Source organism: Apodemus sylvaticus, chromosome 14 (genome assembly GCF_947179515.1).
Source record: "Apodemus sylvaticus chromosome 14, mApoSyl1.1, whole genome shotgun sequence".
In the NCBI taxonomy this organism is placed as follows: domain Eukaryota; kingdom Metazoa; phylum Chordata; class Mammalia; order Rodentia; family Muridae; genus Apodemus; species Apodemus sylvaticus.
This window is the reverse complement of record NC_067485.1, coordinates 31,279,473-31,285,830: the sequence shown is the minus strand read 5'-3', so window position 1 is coordinate 31,285,830 and position 6,358 is coordinate 31,279,473. Positions and strand designations below refer to the sequence as shown.

General features: G+C 44.3%; 1 non-coding gene across 1 annotated transcript; it reads left to right on the top strand.

Annotated features, from left to right (window-relative positions):
- Positions 1–1,474: 1,474 nt before the first annotated feature.
- Positions 1,475–1,538, top strand: LOC127665350 (U7 small nuclear RNA). Its single transcript, XR_007973394.1, has one exon. It is a non-coding gene; the product is annotated as a U7 small nuclear RNA (small nuclear RNA).
- Positions 1,539–6,358: the final 4,820 nt, after the last annotated feature.

Sequence of the window (6,358 nt, the reverse complement as noted above, 5' to 3'; positions counted from 1 at the left end):
AGGGCGTCATATCACAGGCTGTCAGCCAAATCGGAGAGGCCAAGAGATTCAATGTAATGTACAGGGAGAAGAAACAAACATATTTTCTCGCATATTGTTTAGGTTTTGGATGGGTGCGCTCCACATGCTGGTAAATGAAAACTCATTTTACAAAATGGTGGCACTACCCACCCCTTCGTGGTGTTCCAAATGCTCGGAGGAAGCAGACCAGGAACTGAGAAAGGGGGCTGGAAAATGGCTCTGACCATGGTTCAAATTCCCAGCGTCAAATGAAAAAGTCAGCTATGACTGTCTCAATTAGTGGAAGGCAGGTAATGGGGGTGACTTGACTTGGTGCTAAGGCCTGCTCCACGGGAGAGAATTCATGCCTGGTACTGTAAACCTAGTCAAAGGCCCATTGTTAGGGAAGCCTTGAGGGGCAACCTACTACTGCTGGCTTGCTAAATGGGCAGGCTGTCAAATTGCCTTCTAAATCTTTGTGTTTCAACACCTCAGTCATGTCCAGATAGGGTTCTCTCTGCAGGAGTCAGCAGTTAGTGCTGACTTACAACTGCTCAGAGCACTGAGAGCAAGTGGCTTTTAACCCGCTGGGCTCTAAATGCAACTCTGTATCAATCTCAGGGAACATCAGGAAAGAGGGGACAAAAAGAATTTAAGAGCGAGAGGATTGGGAAAGCACTGAGTCGTGGACATGACATGGCTGTTACACAGCTGATGTCACAGCAGCTGGAGTCACCCACACGAAACCAACACGATCAGCTGACCTTGCAGCAGGCCATACCAACTGGACTCTGTGGGCTAAAAAAGAAAAGAAAGGGCATGAGTGCGTGGGAGGGGAAAGTGGGTGTGGATATGATCAAGATACATTGTTTATATTTATTAAACTAACCAAGAATAGTTACTTTAAAAAAAAGTCCGATGTTGCTATGTATGCCTGTAACTCCAGCATTCAGAGGCAGGTACAGACATGTGTGTGTGTATGTGTGTGTGTGTGTGTGTGTGTACATATATATATATACATATAAATATATGTATATATACCCGTATGTATATATATATCTCCAATGTCCTCCTCTGGCCGTGCCATGTACATGCATACAGGTACACATATATACATTCACACACATTAGTTGCAACACAGACTACAGAATAGATATCTTTTTAAGAACTGAGAAGGGAAAGGGATGGAAAAGAGGAGAGAGGTCCATGCTAGAAGGGAATTTTAATAAGCATTTCATAGAAAAGTACAGTTTCCTCCCTGCAGCAGTCCCAAAAAACAGCAGTGATTGGCAGGCAAGGGAAATGAAGTTGGCTTAGCCAATAAAGCAATCAGGAAAGAGAAAATTCAGCGTCCTCGGGGAGCTAGCTCCCTCTGCTTCCTGCAGGCCGGGCAGGGACAAAGCCAGCTACTTTGCTTGGCACGCAGCTGGGCTTTGGTGTTTGAGAGCTAGCTACCCAGAGAGAACTGCTTGGAGAGTGAACACAGCTCTTTTAGAATTTTTTATAGCGGCTTTTTTGACTTTGGTCAGAAAACCCATGAGCTATCCAGAGAGCTTTCAAGATTTTTTTTTTTCTAGCAAGAGAGAACTGTCTCAAGCAGAGAGAGCTGTCTTGAGCAGACTACAAGGATGTCAGCTTGCACGCCAACATTTAACTTTGAGTTGTTTCTTTCGCCACTCCCAAACGCCTCTTTCTCAAGAACCACCCCCCCCCCAAGCCAAGGCTGGTCCTCGGCAGGTGGGGTACTTGTCATCCATAAGTATTCCATTCACATATGGTGCATTATACCCCTGGCTGCACAGTAGGTGTTTTTACATGCAACATTATCACAGAAACCATGACTAATATGGTGTCGTGATGCTAGCTGTGATGGGGATTTTTCAGCTCTATTACAGCCTTATGGGACCACCATCATATTTGTGGTACCTGTGCATTCATAGAAAGAGATTTGAATACAAATCTTATTTATTTTTCTGAGTCTGTATGAATGTATGTGGAGGCCAGAGGACAGCCTTGGTCCTCAGGTGCTGTCCAGCTTTAGTTTTTTGAGACAAAGTGTGTTACTGACCTGGAGGTCATCCAATGAAACCTGGGGCAGCCAGCAAGCCCCAGGGATCAGCCTGCTTCCACCGCCCTGAGCTGGAATTGCAAGCAGGGGCCACCATGCTCTGATGTATTTTTTTTTAAAACTTGGATTCTGAGGAGAGCACTGACATCTTTATACTTGCAGTGTAAGCATTTCATCAAATGAGCTGCTTCCCCAGCCTGTAAGTGAATTTAAATACACAAGACATATTCCTTAAGGCAGAGAGAGGCTGTCTCAGAGAGCAAGGTGGAAGGTAACCATGGTTGAATCGTATTATAAGCAATTATGGAAATACAATGAAACCTCTTATTTCTGTGTAATTAGTTTATTACTATTTTTTTTTTGAAATAGTGCCTCACTATGGATCCCTGATTAGCCTAGAACATGCCATGAAAGACAACACTATCTCCTAATTCAGAGATGCTCCTGTCTCTGTGAGTGCTAGGATTAAAGGTGTGTGCCACCATGCCTGGCACTAATATAGTGTTTAGAAGCAAACTTCCCAAGGTTCTTCCTGAGGGCACCTCCACCCTCAGTCTACCTCATCAACCTGACATAAGGCGAGGCATGTAGGGCAGGCCACTCTGCCAGCCACCACCCTCCACTGTGACACTCTGGGTCAAGTCCTTCCTGCAGCTGTAACATCAGAGGCTGCATGTCAACCAGAGACTTGGTACCGTCCCTCAGGCTAGGTAGGGTTTGCACACTGTAGTGTATCTGTAGCAAGCATAGTTTATCTTTAGCATTTTCAAGGCAGAACCTGGGCTTTAGGACCTCGTGCATGCTACATCTTCAGCAGCCTACTTGAAAAATTTTGAAGAACTAATCTACCATCCTGCCTTCCAAATGGTAGCTGTACCATTTTATATTACCACCAACAGTGAATAAGGGATCATTCATTCACATTGCTCCTGACACTTGCTGTGTGTGCACGCATGAGTGTGTGTAGGTGTGAGCATGTGTGTGCATGTATGTGTGTGTGTACTTGTGTGTGTGTGTGTTTGTGCACTTTGTGTGTGTGTGTGTGTGTAAGATCTCCTTGTGGGTCTGAAGAGGACATCATTGTGGCTTTGGTTTGCATTTTCTTCTTGGTTAGTATTGCTGAGTATGTTCTCATATGTTTATTGAGTACTTGTGTGTCTTCTCTGGAAGAAGGCTTCTTAGAGTTTTAAGAAAAACTTTAGAATCCCGCTGTTTGTACTTTCATAACTGTTTCTTTGTTCCTGTCATTTAGGGATCAACTCCAATGCATCAAGCATTCTGCCATTGAGCCACACCCAGGAAAGGATAATAATTTCACTGGCTACAGAATTCCAGTATAGGGAATCTTTTTGTTTCCCTTCTTTTGTTTCTGAGACAAAGTGCTCAGTTTTGTCAGACAAAGTGCAAAGCACTCAGCTCTGAGTGCTGAGATTAAAGGCATGCACCACCACACCCAGGTCTGCTTTCTCTCCCCTTTGCTTCCTTGCATGATGTCTGAAGAGACAGCTGATGTAATTCTCTTTTTAAAAATCTATGGGATGTTTCATAACAACATACATCCATTGAGTATTCTGATCGTATCCCTCACTTTATTATCCCCTCTTATTCCTCTCCCAGCAAGCCCCTGCTTTCCTCCCAGCAAGCGTCCCTCCTGTGTTGATGTCAGGTTTTGTGTATGTGTCCCAGTCCATTTAACTGGGGTCATTCACATTAGCAGGGACGCTGCCTATTCACTTGAGCAAGGGCCATGTTTCAGTGGTTACATCACTGAGCAATATGACTCCCCATCCCCTAGCAACTATTAACTACCTATAGTGGGCCTGCGGAGCCCCTGCCCCATCCGTGATGGATAGGCAGTAATCGCTGCCGTAGTGAGTGCATGCATCTAACAGCCACGCTGTGCAGGGCAGACAGCATTTCATGGTACTCCTCCCCATCCTCTGGCCTTTGTGTATTCTTTCTGTCCCCCCTTCCATGATGTTCACCAAGCCTTAGGAAAGTTGATACAGATGTCCCATTTAGGGCTAAGCACTCAACAGTACTTGGACCTTCTACGAGTCTCTCTGCATTAACTGTTACCTACTGGAAACAAAAGCTTCTCTAAGCAAGACTGAGACCAGCCCTAATCTCCATGTATAAACCAGAGAGACTTAGAAGGCAGTTTGATAACATGTCCACTTAGCAGATAACAGCTGGACAAAACTACTGAGAGCTTTTCTTCTCTAGTAGACTGCATAGTAACTTCTGGCAATATGAAAGCTAGTCAGAAGTAACGAGCCTTCCAGCTCAGTTCCAGATTGGTTTCGCTATGCCCTGTAACACTAGGATCTTGTCACCTTGTTCTTGTGACAACCAAGAGCCATACCAATCGCATGTGTTGTTTTGAGGCCACTGGGGCCTACCTGACCAACACCTGATATCCAGAGGATTGATATCTTGACACCGAAATTTTTGTTTAATAACTTATGGCTTCTAGAAGTAGGATTGTCCACCCATGACTGATACCTTCTTTCAAATTTTCTTTTCAAATTATATTTTTCAAGTAGCTTACAAAACTGACAGTTTCTGTCCTATTTTGGTTTCTGTTTTTGTGATTAAAATCATGACCAAAGAGCAACATGGAGAAGGAAAGGCTGATTTCATCTTACAGCTGATAATTCATCATGGAGGGAAATCAAGGCGGGAACTCGAGATAGGAACCTGGAGTCAGGAACTGGAGCAGAGACTATGGAAGAATGCTGTCTATTGATTTGTTCCATGGCTTGCTCAGTGTGCTTTCTCATATAACCTAGGACCATCGATGCTCATGGGTGCACTGCCCACAGTGGACTGTGACCTCCTCCAGCCCATTGTTCTCAAAGAATAGCAGCCAGCAACCTGATCTGCCTGCCTCCTGAAGAATACAAAGAACCAGTTTCCAGCCTTCAGGGGAGGGGCTTGGCCTGCCTTTGTATCTTGGCAGAGATGCATTAAAGATGGAGAGCTGAACCAGAAGCCATGTTTGTCTCTCTCCACGTGTTTTCTCTTGCCACCCTGTCCAATTCCCATCTCTCCTTCCAGGGAACCCGCCGTTAGAATGTAGAAGCTGGACTCTACAGTGGACTGGGCTCTTTCATATCAACATTTAATCAACAAAATGTCCCCCACACATGTTCATATGCCATTCTGTTGGAGGCAATTCTTTAGCTGAGATCTCTTCTTCCAAGATTGTGGCAATCTGACAAAAACTAACTAATATACTTTCCATACGGTTTTCTCATACATCTTTAACACCCCTCTACCTCTCCACTCCCCACTTCCCAGGCCCTAACCATGCTTAAACCTTTCCATTCTGTGGTGGCTTGAATAAGCTTGATCCAGGGAGTGGCACTATTAGGAGGTGTGGCCTTATTGGAGGTGCGGCTTTCTTGGAGCAAGTGTGTTACTGCAGGGGTGTACATTAACACCTTCCTTCTAGCTGCCTGTATGAGACTCCCTTCCTGACTGCCTTTGGATTGGGATGTAGAACTCTCAATTCCTTCTCCAGCACCATGTCTGCATGCATGCTGCCATGCTTCCTACCATGACTGCAATGGACTAAACCTCTGAAGCTGGGAGCCAGCCCCCAATTAAATATTTCCCTATAAGAGTTGCCTTAGTCATGGTATGTCTTCCCAATGATAAAACCCTAAGACACACTCCAATATTTCCCTTGTTTTCATATCTTGTGTTCTACTATCCTCTCTCCCCCAAGGACTTTTTCACCAGCACCACCCTTCTAAGGGTTTCTTTCTAGCTTCCTGGACTCTTCAGGTACTCCAAAATTTATCTTTCTGGACCTGGTTTACCTTATTTAGTATAACATTTTCAAGTTCTATGCATTTGCGGTAAGCATGGCAATCTCATTTTTTAAGAGATGAATAAAATTACATTGTGTATATGTATCATGTTGGCATTTTCCATTCAGTTGATGAACATCTGTGATGATTCCATTTCCTAGCTGTCATGAATAAAGCAGCAATGGACATGCATATAAAAACACCATGTAGTAGGATGTACAGTCTTTTGGGTATATGCACAAGAATGGTATAGCTGGGTTACATGATAGTTCTATTTGTTTGCTTTTTGAGAAACCTCCAGGCTGATTTCTATAGAGGCTGCACCAATTTACACACCCATCAACAGTGGGTAGGTGGTCCCCTCCCCCACCTCCACTAGCATTTGTTGTCACTTGTTTTCTTACACTTATTCCTCTATTGTAAAGTTAGGAAAGCTGGGGGGAAAGGGAATCTTTTTCTTTCCATCTCCTAC